The following is a 22,436-nucleotide window of genomic DNA, read 5'->3' as shown; positions in this document are numbered from 1 at the left end:
CACTTTGGCACCTTACTGTACATGTAATCAGAATATTTTCTTCTCTTTCAGTCAATAGCTACAATAGTTTCTCAGTTCAGTGTCTTGTAGAAACCTTTAGTGTTTATCCTGCCTTATGACTGTATAGGGCTAGCATCTGAAAAATGCAGTAGAGCAGCTGAGTGAGTGCCCCATGCATCCAGGGACAGACCCCCAGTTCTAAAGCAGGGCCCTCAGTCTGCATGCAACATCAGTCTGGAAACCATGCACTTCAGGAAAATATAAAAGTGAAGGTTTTCATGGATTTCTGCATGAAAATAAATACTATCCTCTGCATGCAATTGTAATAAATAACATGAAATTAAATGTATTATTGACTATTTTATTTTCAGTGCCTCACATGCTTCTTAAGTGTTTGAGTGAACTCCTGTATTCATTTGCACCCCACCAAGCTGAAAATTCCCCTGTGTAAACTTGCATGCATTTGTCAGCAGTCCCATTGAAACAAATCAATTTTTCTAAGTCTTGCATTCATGGGAAATTAGTCACAGCTTAGTTAAACCCACCTGAAATCCCACCTTTGCTTTGACTGCCTGGTGTGGACAAGAGTCTGGAGTCCAGTGGGAGAAGCTGCTCTGGCAGCTAAGCTGTGGACAGCTGGGGCTTTTGGCAGGGCTAGCAGGGAGCCTTCCCTGGCAGCAGCATGAAGATATTTCTCTTCTTTCCCTCCCCTCATTGCTGGGTCAGAGGTGACTTTTGCATCTGGAGGAATCTGAACACCTCATTCTTGCCCTCCTCACTTTGAGTCAGCTGCCCCTTGCACAGCAAAACCTGCTTCAATAAGGGGCTCTAAAAATTAGATGAGAAAAGTCATCCTCATCTAGCAGGGCAGGAAATTCCACCTTACTGCACAGGCAGAAACAGAGAAATTCTGGAGGGAAAAGCTGAAGGCTAGAAATGTCAGCCCACAAAAACACCTGCATATGCTGATGTAGGGAAGGGGGTGTTCATGGCATGCAAATAAACCCCATGCTGGCCCTCTGGAGAACAAACTGAGGCACCTCTCAGGCTGTAACATGCCTCTGGGATGCGATTCTGGGGAATTTATACCTACCCATGGTAACCCCCAGAAGCCTTCTGTTAAGTGGCTGAGCAGGACATCTGATGCATCTGCAGAGGACATCTGGTGACAATAAGGTGAGGGAGAGTGTGCTGCTGGTTTTCCCCTTTCTGTGTGCTGAAGCATGCCAACATGGAACTGGTAACAAACAGCACAACCAAAAAGAGGAGTCAACTAAACAAAGATAAACCCACCTTTTGCAACCAGGCCTGAGCTGAAATATTTTCTGGCAGGAACATGTAGTCCAGACATGTGAAAAATTAGTACAGGTTTTTCTGACAAGGTATTGTGAACCACAGCAAAAAATTACAGGTAAAGAAATGCAGAGGCTTGACCCCACTTGCAAAGGCAGGATGAGAAGTGCCAGGAAAGCCACACATTGTATGACCACTCTGCAAGAAAGAGGAAGAGAAGAGCCAAGTTCAAGACACTGAGGAGAAACAGGAAGATCCTGCAGCTGGTCTTCAGCAGGACTACTTAGGATAGGCTTCAAAGAACTCACCCTGAGAAAGAGCCTGGCACCTTCCTGTGTCTCCTTAGCAGCCCTGTTCCCGTCTTCTTCCTCCCCTTCCACTCCTGCAGGGGAAGGCCACCAGCATACACAGTTGTCTACCTCTGAAGAGTCACCAAGTCAAGCCATCTCTCAAGGGACAAAGGACAAAAAAAATTGCTTTAACACTCCTCCTGGACAGAAAACCTGGATGTCTGCCAGCCATCGCCAAGAAGAAATAAGGGTTTTTTTTCAGTATTGCCTGTCTGGAAGTGTTACCTGGCTTTGTTGACATAACCAGAACACTAATTCCTAAATACAGGCTTGCTTTTACAGACATTCCTTCTAACTCCTCTATTTTGCAGCCAAATAACAGCTTGTGGCCTGTGGACTGATGGCCTGGAACCTGGAAAGCTGGCTGCAAAGCAATGGGCTTAGGAGAGGGATTTGGAGGAGGAAGGAGTGGTTGAGTGATGTCCAGGTTCAGGTTTCAATGCCATAATGACATCTCTGGGTTTTGCATTCACAGAATTCCCCTCTGCAACCTCTTATCTTATACCAGAGTTGTGAAGCTCTTGTGTGTCACTCAGAAAATCAGCCCTGTGGCTCTCTCGCATGACTGGAAAACAAAGAGAAAAATCATATTTTGGCCAGAGGATGCTGTCAAAAATATGCTCCCACATGAGTTGTTTCTCCAAGGAGCCTACAGAGACAAAGTGCACTCTGCAAGGAGCAGACTTCTTGTCCAGGCATCCTGCCCTGGACATGGTGGGTGGTGAGAAGCATCCTGGTCCACGGGGTGACAGTGCCTTGGTCTGCTGCTACCCCACCTTCTGCTTGTCCCGGGGCATGAGAAAGCACCCTGCCACTCAGCCCAGGAGCCAGCAGACCTTTACAATGGCAGCTGCCTAAAACATCTGGGAGCTGCCCATCATTCCCTGATCAGGGATCAACATCCCCCCCTCCCCACCCCACTGCCTCCAGCAGCTCCCCACACTGCTGAGGCTGGTGGGACTCACCTGCAGGCTTCCCACAACAGCCCAGCTGCTGGAAGAGGACAGAGCTGGTGGGTGCCTGAGCAATACAACATCTTAACAAAAACGACGTTGCCGTCTCCAATTCTGCCTACCCAAATGTGAGACTTAGGGTAAAATTATGATGCATCCTTCCCCTCTTCCCATATTGCTACGTCTGTTTGTTGTTCTGGCTGAAAAGATTTGCATTTTTAGCCAAGCATGCCTCAGGGAAGCTAGGGGAGGTTCTCCACCAACCTCACCTTTTGTCTGTGCCTGTCTACCCTGCTGTGAACAGTCCCTCGGGAGCGGGTGGCAAGCACCGACGTTTCCACCTACAAGTGAGCATGCTGCACAGACTCAGATTTCACTTACATTGGCAACAACTTCAGGAACCGACAAGCCAGCTATGAGATGAAGCCCTCCTACCTATACAAGTGCAAACTGCAAATTATATTTTGCATTTCATGATTTTATTGTGATCATATACATGCCATACTAAGACTACCCTGGTGTGTGACTCAATTTATGCAGCCAAAGAGAGCCTCTGCAACAGAGACAAGTGCTTTCAAAAACACTTGCCTTTGAGACTGACATTTTTTCCATTCAACACACACACATATATATATACATATATATATCTGTCTTTGTGTACCTCATATGTGATGACAGGCCATATGCGGTCAGTATCTGGAGACCTTCTAAAAACAGTCTGAGGGTTGGTTTCAGATCTCCAGGAAAACAAAGACCAGCACAGGAGATAATGACATCTTTAGAAAGTTTCTTTTGCACATATGAAATCACAACAGAAGAGGAAAGCTCAGAAGCATTTCCAAGGGTGAGTCACTGGGAGCACATCAAATGTATGGGACATGAGATTTCAGGAACCAGCTACAAAGACCAGACAGAGGGAGGATGTCTGCCCTTTTCTTTTTAATAGAGGATGGACACTGCCCTGAGCTGAACTGTGCTCAAAAGCAGCCTTCTCTGGGTTTGTCCATGCTCAAGAACCGTCCACAGTTTGTAGCAAACCAGGAGAAACATGGGATAAAAGGGATAAAAGGGCATATGAATTAGATAATAACTTCTGTTCCAAATTAATCAATGGTACCAAAATAAATTATAGCAGATAAACCTCAGAGATTTGAATTAAAAGACCCTGAAACAGGGAGAGTCTGTGGACAAACTGCATCAAGGACTCATTCCTGCATGCTGTGGTTCTGCCATCGTTGTGACACAAGACATGAGGTCACTTCCCCACGTGTCTGCCTGGGAGAAGGAAGATCCTTTGGCTTCCTTCTGCCCTCCAGCAGCGCCAGAAAGCCAGAATGAACCTGTCACCCAGCTTTAGTGGACACAGGGAAACAAAGCCCTCCTGAAAGAAAGTCCTGGTTTCCTCAGAGTCCTCAACATCAGGATGAGAAATGGTGCTCAGGCCATACCCTTCAGGCAGACAGGGTGACCCTGTGAGGTGATTAACAAGAGGCATTTACCACGTTCCTTGCAGTTATCAGTATTGTCTAACTCTCAAAATCAGTGAGCCTGAAAAGACCAGATGTAGGGCAACAAACATGAGATGAACTGTTCAGCACCTCCCCAAACCATATGCAACTTTACAAACCTGGAGATTCCCAAATCCTTTTCTCCTCCACATATCACTGCTAGAAAGAGATCCGTATTTCACAGCCAAGGCATAAAAGTATGTCCAAAGGACTGGGGGAAGTATTGCATGTGGGAAATAATAGCACTGCACTACTGTCTACCTAAAAATAGGTCCTTTCTAGGACTAGGGACAAGTTTCACAGATAACAGGAACAGGCTTGCTTTTCCATACCCTCAAACCTACCCTGCAGTGAAAATGAGACATGAAGAAAGAAAGGATATAGGCAAAACAAAAGCAGTTAGAAAAAGGGGAGAGCACACCAGTTAGAAAAGTGGGAAAATCCCACTTCCTTTTGAAGAGTAAGCAAGCAAGTACTTTACTATTTTAACACAACCCCTCTGCATTTCAAATGCACCCCTGACCCTTTGCCTGCTACTTTGCTATTGCAGCATGCCATGAGAGCCTGTTTGTAAATCATGGTTCGATGTCTCCCCTACTAGCAGAAAGGTAGGAATGGTGAATCCCAAGGTACCTGCATTTGGTGGAATAACAGGGATGTTTGATTCTGGAATGCAGGAGGTGGCACAGCAGGCGCAGTGCTAGGGGGCATAACAGAATTTAAGGAAAAAGGCACTGCAGAGCTTTAACAACAGGAATTTTGACTGGGTGACAGATTTGTGCTCTGCTCTGGACTTAACAGGCCACAGCATTCCAAATCCCACTACTACAGCCTCAGCTCTGTCCATAGGAAAGGAGAGTGATGTTCAGTAGAGAGGGACTTGTGTTTCACAGCACAGATCCAGCTCAGGCTTCCCAGCTGGCATCAGCTCATCACTTCACAGGGATATAGCCCTGTCCCAGTGTCAGGTTTCTCCCTAGCCTTGGTCTGCTTGACATAAGCCACTCTTGATGCTATTTCAGTATGCTCTCCATTGCTCAGCTGGCAGAGCAGAGGACTGCAGATATTTTTTTTTTCCAGGACAATGCTCAGGTCCATAGCTCAAAGGAAAGACTAATTTTAAGTTTGTACTCAGCACAAACTTTATATCACATCAGAGACCTGCTGAGACTCCATCCCAGCTCCCCAGGATGGTCTAGGTTATGTTCTCATCCAACCCCATCTTGAGGGTCATTCTTTCAGGACAGAATAGAGATTCAGTGCTTGAAGATAAAGGGTCAAATATTTCCATATTACAGCTAAAGAAAAATACTGTGTGTCAGGGCAGAAAGGTTTTCACACAGTAAGTTGCTACCAGAACCAGGAAAGTGTCTGTTTATCAAGTGGCTGGTTTCAGAGGTAACAAATGATCTTAGGGTTTTGGGGTTTTCAGGGTTTTCTAAAATTCTTTTGTTTTCCTTTTATTTCCTTTTGCTATATGCCTTGAAAACATTTGCAGGGCATATAGCAAAACCAGCATGACTCTTCATTCCTGAGTACCAATGCCTTTTTTTTCCCCTTTTGAAAGTCAGATAAGAAGACAAAGTTTTCCTTTTGGCCATTTTCCAGTAGGTTCTTTCACCCACTCCTTTACATGAGATTTTAGTGAGCATAGGGGAGCACAGCAGTTGAGAGAGAGATGCAGGCATTTGCAAGGAAAACAACAGGAAAAGCCTTCAAGCCAGGCACTTTTAGCTACGCTCAGAAATGCCATCCACTGTGACATTGTGTTCATTGTACCAAGCAGCAGTTTATTGCATTAACGTCCTTTTGAATTATCACTTCAGGAAGCATCCCAAGCACGTCGGCCCATGTCCACACATGTGGTGTTGCATCACCCTCTCCCCACACCAGGCTGTTCTCTAGGAGTCAGCCCTTCTGATTCTGGCAGAGTTTAGGGAATGCAAGGGAAGAAAGGGTGCATAGCATAACTCAGATTTTGTGTGTCTTCTAAAAGGCCTTGACCTTGCCATGGAGGGGGCAGCTTTGCAATAAGATTTGTGTTTTGCCTGTGCTGACTGAGGATGCACATCTCTCACTACACAGTTCTACCCTCTGCAGTCAGGAGATATTAGTCTGATATGATGATCTGGGTGGAAGACAAAGAGTTGGGGCTGGCTGTCTTCCTCTCCTTCCAAAATTCTCCCCCTGATGCAGCCAACAGAGCTTGTCATCAACCTCAAGGGTTACCCCCCTGTGACCCCAGCCAGTGTTCCAGCATTGAATGTTAGGGAAGGTGTGCTGCTGTGAGCTGAACGTGCTCCTTTGTCCCACGACTGTGGTCAAGGAGCTGGGAAAACAGTGCTGACCTCACATTCCCTGTCACTGCACCCTTTGGATCAGGAGAAGACAAGTGGGAGAGAGAACAGGCATATGCAGGGCACAGGGAGGGCTGGGATGTGGTGGCAAAGCAGAGCATAGGATCAGTGCCAGAGCTGCTGTGCATTTCCATTGTCACAGCATTTAGGAGCTGCACTGCTAATGGAGCCTGAAAACAAGGAGAGGTAGTGTAAAGACAGAGCCTCAGATGGATCTGCTTATTGCAAATTTTGCTTCCTCATGTCACTTGTGTTGTTCTTTTTATAATGCTGTGGGGTCAGCTCCCTTTATCTTTATCCTGTTGTATGTGTGCAGAAAATCTCACTTCAGATAATCCTTAGGTAGAGGTGACAAGCTGGAGCAGTACCCAGCCTTATTCTGATGCTTCTGATAATTCCAAAGCCTGTAATGCAAACATGAGATGGGTGATAATAGATTTATGTAAGAGTAGACTACAAATCACATCTCTTCCAGTTACCCACGTAGTATGGCCTTGGTGCTATTTCCATCCCTAAAAAGTGCTATGAAGCACTTCACAACAAGCTGACAGCTTTGCAGCAGCATTGTTTTGTGCAGAAATTTGTATTCAAGGCACCTTTTGGGCCTTGGTCCCCCATATCCCAAAGTGATACAGCTGCAACTTGCCATCATGCTGCTGGGACTGGGACTGCTGTGAGATCCTGCTGGGAGTTTCTCTCAGGACTGCATCTCTCATCTTTTGATAGCTCAGCTCCCAGGGTAGAGGGCTGCAGTGTTTTCAGAGGAATCCTTAAGTCACTGGCTCTAATTACTGCTCAAAGGAGAGGGGATCTTGGCAGGGGAGGAAGATTTTTTACTCATCACTAAGCTTCTTATTGTACCCCAGACAGACACATTGAGGAACCTCAGGAGTCATACCCAGAGCCTTTGTCCCATTCCATACCAGCGTCCACAGCTGCCTTTGCCAGCAGAGGATGCCTCTGCCATCCCTGACCTTCATCAGAGATATTCACCAGGGACCTCATTTCTGCAGCCAAAATGGGGCAGGCATGGCTATTTCTAACCTTTAGCTTTCTAAGGAACATAGAAAAGGGCCTGACATGAGCTAGGTGGTCACAGAGTAACAGCTCACTGTCCCCTTCAGCTAGTAATGTCAGCAGGCAATCAGTAATACTGAAATCCCACTAAATCCAGAAGAGAAGAAGTAAGAATGGAAATAAAATAATTAATCCATGACAAATCCATTGACATCTATCCAAAATAGATTGTATTTATGGAATACTTTAAAAACTACACAGGCTCCTATCCATGCTGATCTTGATTGGCAAGACCTCTCACCCATCATCAGGCGTTCAGGTGGTATTCCTGAGAAGGGGCGATGCTTCCTTAGAAGCCTTCTCTGCGTGTAACGTCTCAGGTTGCATTCAGTGGAGTACTCCTGATATGTCAGGTCTCATAACTAGTCCCTTGGGCTCCTGAAATGTGTCCAGACAGGATGCTTATTCCCAGAACTGAAGTCATGCATTGTTCCCTTTCAGGGAAGTATGTCTCTTTAACAAGCCAGGTGTCATCCAGTCAGGCAGGAAGAAAGTGCCAGCTCTCTCATCTTTTCTCTGGTGACTTGTTAATATGTTTCCATGTGAAATGTTTTTTATTCCTGACCTCACAAGGTACATGGAGATGGAAAGTGAAAAACAGAGCTTCTCAAGGAGCCAATGGGGAGAGCAGGAAACTCCACCTTTCTTCATCTTGGTGTTCTCATTTTTAGCCCTTCCCTCACTTTACAGCTTTCTTAGGGAAGCATGTCCAGCATCTGGGAGGCATAAAGAGCCTCTGACCCAAGCCTGGTGTTGTCCCCACTCCTCCCTCCACCCTGAATGCTGTAGGAGCCATGCAGGAGGGCAGAAAAGTGCTGGACCTCTTCTTTCCAGTTTAGGGAGGAAACCATGCTGCCAGCTGGCTAAAGGGTATCTCTGGGTGGTCCTTGTGTGAGGCCACTTTGTAAGAGTGGCAGGAGAATGTTTGAGGGAAGTGGAAGATGCAAAGGGAAAAAGACACAAGAGGATAAGGAAGGAGACTGTGTGTGCATGCACAGCTGTAAGTCCCAGGATGTTGTCTGCATTGAACAGGTCCTTTAAAAGTGACTTCTCAAGACCAGCACAATGCCTCCACCTCCTCTGCTACTTCACAGCACCACAGCATCCTGCTTCTCATCCTTGCCACACCAACCTTCATCTCCTTTATCCTCTTCCATGAAGGGGTGAACTGTCTGACCCTCTCTCTGAAAAGACAAGTCCCATCAACCAGGCAAGGACTGCTTGAGCAGGTAAGGACTGCTCCCCTTGCTTCTGCTCCCAGCAATAGCTTGAAGCAACACATCCCCTCCAAACCAAGGCTGACTAGGCTCACGCACTTTGCTGTATTCTGGTTTTGCACACCAGAATAATGACAGCAGGTGGGGCAAAGAAGAGATGTTTACATTATTACAGAAGAAAAAACAAAAAGAGAAAAAGAAAACAGTGGCATTCATATATCAAGCCAGTGCCTTTCCCATGACAGCACTCAGGCTTAGCATTGGAGCCAAGGTATTGTTAGCTGGCCAGGTAATGCTAAAGGAATGAAATCATTCTTATTTTTGCCAAGAAGTAAGGCCATCCTGTCTCTTGAATAGGGAAGAAATAAGAAGAGCTCTATACCAAATTAGTGAAATTCTCAGGATTGGAAGAATTTGGGGTTTTAGCAGAAAATTTTTTAGAATGTGAGAAGTGCTTTGCTCGCCCACAAGGAAAAGTTTCTTGGTCAACACAGCCTGAGGTGTAAGGTGTGGAGGAAGGTAGGCTGTCTGCTCCCTACTGTGTCAGGAGGGCCTGCAGCAAAATGCCTGGATATGAGGGAATAGCCACGCTGATTTAATCTTCAAAGCCAGTAAATGAAGCCTGGTTTTCTCTCATTTCCCCACCTACCTCTTTTATAAGTTTATCTGCCTTGGCAACTGAGTATATGTTTTTGTTTTCTTTTTGTCTTAACCTGTCTTGCATTAAGTATGATTTCAGTGTAATTGGATACTAATGACTTGTTCCTTGCCAAAGGATGTGGTAAAACTCCACGTAGAGCTTGGGGCACCTTACCAAGCTGGCTTGCCAGCTTGTTCTCCATGATATCCAGAGTATTGTGTGCAGATATCCACAGCATTGTGTGCAAACATCCACAGCAATTTCCCTTCCTTCAGCTGCAGCCCCCATGCTCTCCCCTGGACAAGAGTCAGGCAAGGAGAAGTATAGAAGCATTCTAGAAATGTATTACCCCTTCTCATTTCTAGCTCTTACATATATTCACTCCCTTATTTGTCCACTAGCCTGATTTCCCAGCTCTGGCTCCAGCTTTCTTTAGGCACTTGGAGTGTTTGCTACGACCAAGGCTTTGTCTCAAACCATTAGTTTTGGCTGCACCCTGTCTATGGCTCAAGCAGGGCCCATCTCACTGGGTCCTGCTTTTAGAATTGCCAGACACCACATTGCAGCTGTTTTGGAATACAGCACATGCTGCATTAGGCAAAATGCAGCAGCCTTGTTTGCTCAGAGAAATTCTGTTGGAACTACATGGAAACCCAAGAGATTATCCTTCTCTAACATCATTTTTCATCCCATCACTGCAGGAGGGGTAGCATCCCTGGGATCTCTAAGCTCATACATGGAAGCCCTCTATCCTGCCTGGCCTGGGCATGCAGTGGATCATCTCTCTGGCTGCCAACTGGAGGAATAGGTGTGAGTCCAAGATGCCCAAGCAGGAAAAGGCAACACCTCCACCCCTACAAACTCTTGTTTGCAATTACACCCTTCCTGTTGTTATACACCCACCACCCATTTGGACACACTCACCCCCTTTCATTCACTTTGTGGTTTTTCTGGTTAATTCAGGGGAAAATAAAACATTTGCAAGAGAGAAGCTATTTGCAAATCTTTGCTTATGAAGGATCTGCTCCTCCCAGTTTATCCCCCTGCACTAGCCTGAGGCAGTCAGGAATAATTTGGCCTCATCTTCACTACCCACCTTACTGGCACCTCACAAAGTAAAGTCAGCAAGGACGAAAATGAAGAGAGATTGGACTGAATAAGAGGTCTAAAGTGAGCTGTCTGTGGACACAGACAGTGGCTCTACCTCTTACCTACTGAATACATTCCCCGCTTCTCACTCCTTGCTCCCACTCTATGCCTTTTTCTTCATTACCTCAGCACAACACTCCTCCTCCAGGCTGCAGTTTGGCAAGCACCTGCAAGAGGCTGAGTTGTCCTGGCCAGCAGGGTAGAGCAGCCTGGGCTTCTCACGCAAGGTCTGGTCCCCTCATTAGCACCATCTGAGCTGATTCAATTCACTGACCATTGGAAAATTACCCACCTTGTTGGATTGTCATGGTGACCCAGGTGCCTGGAGTGAACACAGGCAACTGTAGCTAAGTACTTCAGAGCCATGGAGAAGAGGGGAGCAGAAGTGGGATCTCTTTACTTTGGACTAAAGAGCTGCCAAACTGGCTCATCCTCCTTTCAAACTTCATCCTCAATTTCCTTATTGTTACCCAGAACATAATTAATACCTTTAGTACCCCAGAAGATAATCCATTGCTTGAAGGAGCACTCACAAGCAAGTCAAGCCAAAAGCCATCACTTACCACAGAAGTCAGGCAAAATCACTGCTGCCAGGAAGGTACAGTAGCAATGCATGTTCAAAGAGGGTTGTGGTAATTAACATCTGACTCCAACAGCTCCCAGCATTTTCTGTGGCAGCAGGTTGCATGAATCCCATCCTGCTTCTAAGGGATGGGAAAAAGTGCCATTCATATTCTTTCCCAAGCTCCCTAATGTACAACGCTGGTTAACTGGTTTGGTTTGGTTTTCATTGGCCTAATGAAACTAGGGCTGAATATGCAGAGTTTTTTTCCCAGTATCCTGGCTCTCTCTGGTACAGACCTGTTTATAAAAGCCTGAATGGACAACTGTCATGCCAGAACTCAAACATCAAACAAAAGCTACCGCAGGAAAGAAGCTTGCAGCTTACTGACATCAAGTTATTATCAGTGGTGGATCAACACATTTGAGTGCTGCAAGGTAAGCAAAGGGCTCAGTAAAGCAGGCAGCAAGTGTCAGCAAGAGGTACAGAAGCTGAATCCAAAATGTCATAAATCACCATCTCTTCTTGGAAAAGCAAAATCTATTTTGCATGTGATTGATGAGTAAAAACTGGAAAACAAGTTCTGTGACCTTGTGGCCTTTGTGGAGCATATCAAGTGACCAAGACCTCACCACCTCTGTGAAGCACCAATGTGATGCACTGTAGGAATTCAGAGGCAAAGCCTGTTCAGACAGTTCAAAGAGCATCATCTCTGGCAGCTGAGCTGCAGGAAAAAAATATGGGGTAGAGACCAAGAGTAATTCAGAGGTCAGGGCAGAAACCAACGTGTGGACGTGAGTCAGGTGTGTTGTAACAGGAGAGGCATTGATGTGACAGTGGTGTGAGGGCTGCCTGGAAGATGAGGGGCTGATGTTGACTGCCTTCAGAGATGCCCTTATCCCTCAGAGCAGATCAGCTCTGTGTCAGTCCCAGCTCTCCAGGCCCTGTCTGTCTGATCTGGGGTCCTTCCTGGAGAATGTGGAGTGAAGGCTCATATGCTATGGAACTATGGAAGCAGCAGATTCCTGTTCCTTCTCCCACCAGCAGGGATTCCTCTTCCAGACACCGTGGGAACAGGCAGGCTGTGCTGGCCCAAACGGCTGCTAGGGGCAGGGAGACAACAGTTTATGAGTGAAGGGGCATGGCACATCTGCCACAATTTGGGAACTGGATGATATGATGATGTTTTTCCTGTTTTCCTTTCAGCAGAGATATTGGAGCAGGTGACACAATGGGATCTATTCTCAGCTTGCACTTGTGAAGATTCTCCTCACAGTGAAGCAATATCAGGAATGGAGCTTGGACACAGATATTGGGCAACCTCTGCATTTTTGTGGCGCTAGGTACCAGGAAAGGTGTCCTCTGGGTCCCTTTGGAAGGGTACAGGACCAGCCTCATGAATGTAGCATGACAGCTGGGGGCCAGTGGCGCAATGGATAACGCGTCTGACTACGGATCAGAAGATTGTAGGTTCGACTCCTGCCTGGCTCGTTCTTTTCAATTTTACACTCTAACGCTCTTTCTCGCCTTCCTAACCCCGGTCTTCCCCTAGGTTCCCACCCATCCTCCCTGTGCATAGGTGGAGGGAAAACTACGAAGCTTGGGTAATTAAAAACAAACACAAAAAATCTCAACGACCAAGCAGTTCAAATGCTGGAGAAGTGATTTTGTGTCCGTTTATTTTGATACCCACACATCCTGCTCATTCTGCTTGGGAATTTTCAATTAGGTCAACTCCACCTCCAAACAGACTTATTTTTGAAAAGATTTTATTACATGGATCCTTCCCAACCCCCCTGGGAACTTTAAATATTCACATCTACTCCCAGCATCTTCCAGTTTTCCACTGTTGCACTCCAGCTTGGCTGACTCTGGAGGACGCTCATTTATCCAACTCCTCCTGCTGAAACAGGGCAGAGGAATGTGCCAAGGAGATAAAAATCATGTCTAAGTGCCCAGGATATGAGCTGGGAAGAGCTGCTGATAGCTGGGTAACCCTGAAATCCCACTTAGATCAGGTGAAGAGTAGGTACAAAAAGAAGTATGTGTTTACAATATTCAAAATACATACACTGACAAAGAGCTCCCCAGTAAAGGAATAATAAAGTTTCAGGTACTAACAAAATCAGGAAAGTGCTCTGTTGTTTTCAGTGGTTTCCCACCTTTGCAATCAGCAGAACATCTTGGTATGTGCCACATATCTCAAACTGCATCCATCAGGAAGCACCTTGTTGTGCAGGAACATTTTCACCATATCTCTTTTGAAATCCAGGCAGACTGAAACTTTTTGCCCTCATACTCCCATGAGATTTATTCTGTTTTCCCTTTCTCCAGCAAAAGGGACAACTTTTGTTTGAAATACAAACAAACCTTTTCTTACAAGACAGGACCTGAAATTTTCCTTTCTGTTGCAGCAGGTGTCCTCCCTGTAGCCATCAGGCTATTTAAAATCCCCTCACCCCTTGTTTGCCTGAAGTGCCCACCAACCCAGTGTATCAGAGTGAAGTGTTTTGTGATTAGGGTTTTTATGATCTCTGGCATCTTCCATAATTAAATGATACAAATGATTGATCAGACTGTACACACAGAGCTCATTATCGGCCCTTGCTGGAGACCAGATATAAAAATATTTATACACTTGCAGGTGACTGTCAGTATTAACTTGCACCTAAATTAAGTATTTCACAGATTACACTATTAAGCAAGCACTGAATAGCTTGCTTCTGTAGTGGAAAACATTTAGTACCTTTAGATCCATGAGCATGTCCTACAAGACTGGGAAGCTGAGCCAAACAGTCACATGAATGTAACAGGCTGTAGTTCAAGAGGCAGAATAGGTGCTTAGCATAAAGTAAGTCCTGAGACCAGGTCATTTTGTGAGGGTTTTTGGTTTTGTTTTTTTTTTTCCTGGCTTTCATTATCCTTCAGGAGTATTACACTTTTTCACAGAAATGCATGTCAATTCTTTCTGAGTGGGTAGGAGAGAAAATATATCTTAGAGGTGGAGACAGAGGGAGAAGGGAGATGATCCCTTCTCTTGAAGAAAGTCTGTTTGTGCTTTTATTTTGGAAGCTATCCTTTAGGAGAAGTGAAAAGAGTTGCCATCAAATCAGTGAAAAGGAACAAAAGAGTTTAGAGACGTTTATATAGGATGGGGTGAATCTTGGGAATAAAATAAATCTTTGGCCCTAAAGAGAGTCTGTGCCCTGTCCCACACTAGGGAATGGCACAGGGATGTGCTTTTGGACTGTGGATTCAGATTTGACTGCTAGGGAGTATGAAGTTGTGTGGATTACAGACGGCTAAGGAAATGGATGCCTTTTCTCAGTTTATGCTCACTGAGATGCCTCTGTTCTCTAAAAGGCAAGTTTTCATGCCTGGGACAGTTTTCTCATGGGACAGTTCCTGAGAGGGATACACTGCACCGTGCTGGAGGAGAAGGGAAGAAAAGATTGTTGTTGGTATCTGTGTTGGTATCTGTGTTGTTGGTATCTGTGTTGTTGGTATCTGTGTTCGTGTCCACACGCACAAAACCACACTGATGAATGAAGGGGTATCTGGGGCCAGGGACAAAATGCACAGAGAAACAGGGTGCAGGTCTGACTCCTCCTGAGCTTCATAAATCTGTTTCCCTGCTGATAATCTTGCTTGTACTATATTCCCACAGAGAGTGGGTCTTCCTTGCTCTCATATCTGAAATCTACCCCAGAGAAACACTCCCACTCAGAGAGAAGACTCACCCGGGGTTCTGTTGAAGGAGAAAACTTCACTTTCATTCTCCCCCTGCTATGCAGACAGATTTGGACACTTTCAGACACGTTTACTCTCTCCAAGCCAGGAGCTGCTGCCAAGCATGTTTTTCTGCACCCCACGTAGCACCTGTAATGGAAAAGAAGACTTGAAGAAAAAAGGAACAATAGAACACAGGAGAGAAAAAAGCAGAGTATGAGTGCTAGCTCTCTTATTAACTATGTCCTAAGCAAGCCCATGTCGGTCTGCATCAAACCCCTTCTGTGGAAAGACCTCTATGACCCCTCTCCCTCTGCTCCACATTCTGCTGGAACATCCCATGTCACCCTTTTTGGCACATCCAAAGGACCAAACATCACATCTGTCGCCTTAAGTCAACAGACAGTGGAGGACTTTTATCCACTCCTATCAGCCAGGGTGCCCACAGCCCTCCTTTGTAAGGATTATCTGCCATCACAGAAAGCCCAATTGTGGCATCACATAAAGCAACATGCAAAATGAGGAGAGGCTGTCCTCAGTGGAACACAAAGGATCACCATGGGAAAGAAGACCTAACAAAACTAGCTAAGACTGAACTAAATTAATTTTTTATTTTTATTAATTATTTTATTAATTGTTTTTTGCTTCACATAGGAGAATGCCAAATATGTATTCCTAAACTGAGAGAGGATCTCATTGAATCATATAAGTGGGTGCCATGAGGATGGTTCCAGACTCTTTTCAGCAGTGCCCAGTGACAGGACAAGGAGCAATGTCCATAAACTAAAGCACCAGAAATAGTTGTATTAAACATAATAATCAGTAATATTTTTATGGAAAACACAAAAGCACTTCCAAAAGCAACAGTACAAGATTTATATCAGTATTTACTGCAGGGCTGTTATCTCTTTGCGGTGTTTTCTCTTTTTTGTTTCCCCTCAGGAGAGAATAATAAAAGGTGAATTGCTTGTGCATCACACACGTTTGTAAACGGCTCTAGGAGCGTCTTCCTGAGCGGGAGCGAACCCGCACTCCTGTAAACCAGAAAAAAATTTGATGTCTCCTTCGAGCCGGAATCGAACCAGCGACCTAAGGATTCCCGCGAGGCGCAGCCACTACAGTCCTCCGCTCTACCAGCTGAGCTATCGAAGGGACACGGTCTCCGCCCCCCAGCGCCTGCAGAAGGCAACGCCCCGCCCCGCCCCGCCCGCAGTTCTGCGCACGCTCTTGGCAGCCTCGGCCCTCACGGGGGCGAGAGGCGGGAAGCGGGTTCGGTGACTGGGCCGCGGTCGCAGCTTGGTCAGGGAGTCACTTAATGGCGTAATGGCCATTACACTGCTCACTGCAAATGTGGAGAGTGGAAGTATGACTCTGCCTGCGCCGTGTATTTTTTTGCACAGCCGTGTGTCAAGAAGCAAAAGCAGGGCCCTTCACACACAACACACACACATTGCTTCCAAGCGTTACCAGCACTCATGAGCTACCGCAGGTTTTTACTCATACCACCATGAATCACTTCTTCTGGGACATGTGAATCCACACACTGCTGCATCCAGTACCATGGGCACAGGAAAGGCATGGAGCGAGTCCAGAGGAGGGACACCAAATGATCAGTGGGTAGAAGCAAGTCTCCTGTGAAGTCAGGCTGAGAGAATTTTGGTTGTTTTCAGCCTGGAGATGGCTCCCAGGAGACTTCAGGGCACTTTCCAGTACCTAAAGGAGTTCCAACAGAGCTGGACAGGGACTTTTTCCATGGGCATGTAGTAACAGGACAAGGGGTAATGGCTTTGAACTCAAAGAGGGTGGCTCAGACTGGATATAAGGAAAAAAATTTTTACAGTGGGTTTCATGAAAACACTGGAAGAGGTTGCCCGGAAAGGTGGCAAATGTCTCCTCCCTGTAAACATCCAAGGTCTCAGCTTCTGAGCAACCTTATTGAGCTGAAGATATCCAGTGTCCCTGTTCACTGCAGGAAGGTTGGAAGTAGGTGACCTTTACAGGTCCCTTTCAACCCAAACCATTCTGATTCGATAAGTGGCTACTCTGAAGCTATGGTGTGCTCTTCAGTCTAAACATTGGGAATGCCTTCCTTGCCTCTCCTGCTTGCAAACTTTTCTTCATACACTGCATAGCCTTTATGTAAATGCAAAATTTTGGGTTTCCTCGCAAAATCACACACTTTTCATGCAACTACACAACACAGATCTTCTTGCACCTCGGAAGACTTAGGGATAATTAGAATGTAAACAACATTCCTAATCACAGCAGGGTTGCCTGCTGCCTTCAGAGACCTCCTGGTTGTTTTCTTTGATGTCCTCTGTGGGAATAACCACAGAATGTCAGGCCATTGTGGAGTACCCTGCTCCTCTCCCAGGGCCAGAAGGTTTCTCCCACACGTAATGGTGTGTTAATCAGGTTAATTTGGGGAAAAAAAAAAAAATTGAAAAATTTAAGCCTACGGTGGTGTTTTGCTTTGGAAAACACGGCACCACCAGGCAGAAAAATGGGGTTAAATCATAGAATTTTAAAGGATTGGAAGGGACCTTACAGATAATTTGGTCCTAACCCGCCTGTCAGGGACAGGGACATCTCCCACCAAGAATGCTTGTCGTGTTCAGGCTTTATTAGGCCTTGCTCAAGGCCTAATCCTGCCTGGTCCTGAACACTGCCAGAGCTGGGACCCCCACAACCTCCCTGGTGAAACCTGCTGCAGTGCCTCACCAGCCTGACAGCAAAGAATTTCTTCATGATCGCTAATCCAAATTTCCCCTTGCATTTCGTACCTCTTACTCCTTGTCCTGTTACTCCAGTTCCTGACGAAGTCAGGATGATGAGATCAGATGAGAAAAATAAAAAAAGAGAAATCTAAGAAGCCAGGATGGTGAGATCAGAAGGCAACCCCTCAACGCGCCATCACGGCTGAGAACAGAAAAAAACAAATGCGAGCCAGGCAGGAGTCGAACCTACAATCTTCTGATCCGTAGTCAGACGCGTTATCCATTGCGCCACTGGCCCCGCACAAGTGAAGCGTCACCCGCTGTCCTCTATAGCCAAAACTAAGAGGGCGGCGCGCCCCTCGACACCACCGGGTATCCCTCGTGGCCCGGATCCCGCCCCGCCCTTCCGGCAAGGGGCACTCCCGGCGTTCCCGCCCTGCCCCGAGACCGGCCGTAGGGCCCACCCGAAGGCACTGAGTACTGCGCATGTGCGAGGCGGGCCTGCTGTGGTCTTGTTGCTTGGCGGCGCGCTACGTGGCAAGTCCCTTCGATAGCTCAGCTGGTAGAGCGGAGGACTGTAGCGGTTCTACCCCACGGGAATCCTTAGGTCGCTGGTTCGATTCCGGCTCGAAGGAGACGTTCACTTTTTTTTCTTCCTTCTATGCAAAGATGCTTTTTAGCAACTGTCTCTTTAGCCTTTTGCAGATACGAAAGCTTTTCTAGAGGTGCTCCGGCCGCATCGCAAACCGAGCCTGTACGCTGTATCTCACTCTCAGGAGCGACTGCTTCTGCGGGAGCAGAGAATGCCGGGCCTAATGCAGGACTGCCATCACCTCCTGAATTTCTAAAGGAAAACGAGATGTGTGTTCATACTCCAACGTGCCACAAAGCAAGTCAGTGCAGGAGGATACCGGCTAGATCCCTTTGTCTCATCGCAGTTAATTAGGATGTTGAAATTCTGAAGGTCATTTTTCCAAGTCTCCTCTTCTCTCTTCCAAATGTCTAGACACTGTTTTTACAGTGTATCTGTATATACTGCCACAGAAGGAACACATTTTCTTATCCAGCCAACTGAAGTGTTCAAGTCCAGGCTGGACAGGACACATCCCTGCCCATGGCTGGGGCTTGGAACTGAATGATACTTAAGGGCTCTTCGATGCTCTCCCTTAGTTGAAAATTGTGTGTCCTTACCAGGTCTGTCTATTATAGGTGTCAGCTACCACACAGTTGTCCCGTCTTACTGCCTTCCCAGCCCTGGGGTGGGTGAAACTGGCACGAAGGACTGAGTGCTCTTCTACAAAACTCTCTACCGACTCATCTCTTAAAGTGAAAGGAGAAGCCAGATGTGATGAGGGAGCTGATTTCAGTTTGTGGAGGGAAGGAAGGGGGTTGTGGTCATCTGTGGTCTTTCTCACTGGTTTGTAACAGCACACTCTTTTCTACAGGAAATGATAACATAGGAAAAAATCAATAATTTTAACTGTGCTCACTTTAGCATGCTTCTTCAATTCTTTTTAATTATTTTATTCTACAAAGAGGCAGAGATGTAATTTTTTTTTGACTGAAATCATATTGATATTCATTCTTATACAAGGTAGGCAATCAAATTAAGTGACATACAATTATATTTGAAGTTTTTTGTATTAAGCATTGTGGCTTATCCCACTAACTTGTTGTGGGGAGTAAAAGTGCACAAACTACCTAAATAACTAGTTACATGGTGGTGGTACGCCTAAATTGTCTATGCTGCCTTTTCTGTTTGGTGTTTTGAGTGAATCTGGTTATGTGTTAACATTTAAGCACACAAAGGAACATATCTTTGAGGATACATACAGCCAAAACAGCTGCCCCTTGTCCATTTTTCAAATGCTTGGGCTTTTGTGGTCACAGAGGCTGGATACCAACCTAGTGACAAATATTCCTGTCTTGTAGCATGCCCAGATTATCTGGCACTCTGTGCTGGCTCTTGAACAGATGCAAAACCCCAGAGTGAGGTGCTGGATGTCTCAGGGTATCTGCTGTTGTCCTCAACAGCACCATGGTTCCCCTCTCTGCACACACCTTTTGCTGGGGGAAATTGCTCCTTAGAGACGCTGATTCCAGTGAAACTACTGTTACATCACTTTGTCACTGATGATTTTTTTTGCAAGCATTCTGCATTAAGTAAAGGATTTAAAATGTGAGGCCATGGCTCTGGCTGCTTTGCATGGGCGGGCACATCTGCTGCAATCCAAGAGCTAGTTCCTCTTTGGGGAAACCCTGAGCTGTCACTTGACACTTGCCAGGGAGCAGAGCCATAACTTGGGCCAGCTGTCTCAATAGCTTCTCTAACTGTTACTGGAATTAAGTTGTTGATAGTGTGGCAAGGTAAAGGGAGTGCTACAATTCATACATACAACTTTTATTAGTCAGCGATTGGCAGACAAGGTAGATTTGAATACATGGAAGTTTACATATAAATAAATGTTGCAAAACAGAGTAAAAATCAGGAATCTGTAAATTTTGAGAAGATTTCTAGGTGTGCAACTGAACTGTACATAAAAGCAGATAATGTTAGCTTCTGTTCATGTTAGGAACTTTTCTGAAAAGCAGACAAAGTAAAATCCCATTGAAGAGCTAAGTCCTGAAATCCTTTATCATTCTCTCTCCACCTGTCCTCAGAATAGCTGAACTTCACATCAATGAGAGACACAAATGCTCTGGTACTTTAAACTAAGTTACCCATTTGAAATTAAACCACAAATCCAGACACTCAGATCTTTAAGCTGCAACTCCGGGACAACCCCCCTCAGAGGCTTGGTCACTGGTTTCTTTTGAGATTTTTTGCTAACTGACATGCTAACTAATGTGTTGTGGCTCTTCTGTAGAGAACCCTGTGTCTGTAAAACATGCAGAAGCTTGTCCATCTTTGCTTCACACTGTGAGATCAAGTCATAAATCTTTCCCAAGAAAAGGCTCTTATTTAGAAACTGTAAATAAGAACCACACAACTTGAAGTATATCTCAAGCCCATGGAGAAAATTTTGTTGTTTTTGAAGAACTTTGGCTCTGGCCCACTAGACCCATCAGAGGTGCTGCATGTGAAAAAATTCCCCAATTGCTTCTGCTATTATGGGATTTACTTCTTCTTCCTTGGCTTTAGGCCTGCTCTGTAGCTGTTGTTGAAACCAAGGGTGCAATTCCTGGTGACTTCCATGGAAAAAGTAGGATGGATTTCACATGGGAAAGGAATCCACACATAAAACATAGCTTTACACCAGACTTTTTCCCCAGTGCCTCTTTCAGCTCTCTGCTGGAAATAGTCACTAGGTAACATTTGGACATTTTCACACTAAATTTCTCTACCAGACAGTGAAACCCAGGAATTACTTCACCTGCAGATTTGTTATGTACTATGTGCTCTCCCTACTCCTTTACTGGGGATAACATCCTACGCCAGAACAAACACCCTGAAAAGGGGAATAGTGGAGAAAGCCAAAAGAGGAGTGCCCAGTCTCTGGGCTCTGCCCATCTCACAGCACCCCAGTGCTGTCTGATCCATCCCCCTGATGGGAAGATGTGCAGCACTCGGCTGCCACTGGAAAGACAAGCCTCTGGAGTCGTGTCTCCTCAGTGGCAGGGTGGTGGCACCAGCCCCCTCTCCTGGCACCGCTGGGTTGGATGGACACATCCTCAGCGGACAGGTAGGATGGGGGTCTGGAATTATGTACACACAAGTGGTTTCCAAAATCATTGCAACTGAGGACAAAGAGGAGCCTGTGGGTAGGAGGGAAGCGAGTGCCTGTGCACTCTGGCCATGCCAGCATCTTCCCTCTTTTCTGAAGCAGAAATCCAGGGCCATTTGTGAGGGCAATGTGCATGCTGGCTGTCCCCAGTGCCTGCATCCAGAGAACAGATAACTTGAACAGGAAGTAATGGTCATGAAAATATCCTTGCGTTATGGGACTTTTAAAGAAACAATTGAAAGTAGTATGTCTTGACTTTGGAGTTACAGCTGGTTCTAGAAAACACATTCTTTTCCCAATATATTTAGCTGAATGACATTTGATGTCAAAGGTGAGAATAGAAGGAAGATAATAATGATTCACAACTGCATGATCCAATTTTAAGCAAGGGAACAACACTTTCAGCTAGTTATATATTCACAAGTCTGTATAATTTAGTGGAACATTGTGACCCCCTTTAGATCACTGCATGCAAAAATAGCAAATACACAGAACTGACAATGATTGATGTAAAATGATCAATAAAGAGAAATTCTGCTGCCTCAGGCTTAAACTACTACATCAAATCAGTGAGGTGCTAAGGTTAAGATTTAAGAGGTTTTCCTTTAGCTCTTACAAATTAGTGGCCTAAGTTCTTCATGCTTCCTTTAGCCATGCCCACATGTGTCCCCACTGATTTGTGCAGTGGTGTACCTGAACATACATTTCATTCCTGCCTCTTTATTTAAAATCATGCCATGTGCTCTTAAAGCCCCTGTGCCTGGCACAGAAGGGAGGTTTCAGTCTTACCCCAATGAGCTGCTGAGGAGGACGGTCACTCCTTTGCTGCTCGCTTTCCCTGCCAAGTCCTCGCTGCTCCCACAGCCCCAGTGCCTGTGCCGGTGTGATGGCTCCCAGCCCAGTGCCAGCAGGGCAGTAGGGCCACAAGCCAAGGGCACGGTGCACTAAGCCAGCTGGCAGAAAGCTGTTGGCTGGGAACCAAAAGGAGGAGCTTTGCCACAGGCCTGTGGGAGGAGGAGAGAGGCTCAGGGACAGCCCTGGGTTTGCCTCGTGGGTTTGCAGCATTTGCTGGGGAAGACAACAGAGCCTGTGTGTGCTTCTGGATGAGACTCCTGGATTTGGAGTGACCTGCGCTGTAACAACCATCAGAAAAATCTCC

At 45.9% G+C, this 22,436-nt stretch overlaps 1 long non-coding RNA gene and 4 other non-coding genes across 5 annotated transcripts; 2 read left to right on the top strand and 3 right to left on the bottom strand.

Moving 5' to 3' along the window:
- Positions 1-1,327: 1,327 nt before the first annotated feature.
- On the bottom strand, positions 1,328-22,166 carry LOC127059244 (uncharacterized). Its single transcript, XR_007776880.1, has 4 exons — positions 22,067-22,166; positions 14,847-14,985; positions 1,602-1,741; positions 1,328-1,491 (listed from the first exon to the last, which is right to left on the bottom strand). It is a non-coding gene; the product is annotated as an uncharacterized LOC127059244 (long non-coding RNA).
- On the top strand, positions 12,525-12,597 carry TRNAR-ACG (transfer RNA arginine (anticodon ACG)). Its single transcript has one exon. It is a non-coding gene; the product is annotated as a tRNA-Arg (tRNA).
- Positions 15,897-15,987, bottom strand: TRNAY-GUA (transfer RNA tyrosine (anticodon GUA)). Its single transcript is given in 2 exon segments — positions 15,897-15,932; positions 15,951-15,987. It is a non-coding gene; the product is annotated as a tRNA-Tyr (tRNA).
- On the bottom strand, positions 17,778-17,850 carry TRNAR-ACG (transfer RNA arginine (anticodon ACG)). The gene has a single exon. It is a non-coding gene; the product is annotated as a tRNA-Arg (tRNA).
- Positions 18,097-18,187, top strand: TRNAY-GUA (transfer RNA tyrosine (anticodon GUA)). The gene is given in 2 exon segments: positions 18,097-18,133; positions 18,152-18,187. It is a non-coding gene; the product is annotated as a tRNA-Tyr (tRNA).
- Positions 22,167-22,436: the final 270 nt, after the last annotated feature.

Source organism: Serinus canaria, chromosome 2 (assembly GCF_022539315.1).
Source record: "Serinus canaria isolate serCan28SL12 chromosome 2, serCan2020, whole genome shotgun sequence".
Taxonomy (NCBI): Eukaryota; Metazoa; Chordata; class Aves; order Passeriformes; family Fringillidae; genus Serinus; species Serinus canaria.
Note: the sequence above shows the minus strand (reverse complement) of the source record. Positions and strands in the feature narration are given on the sequence as shown.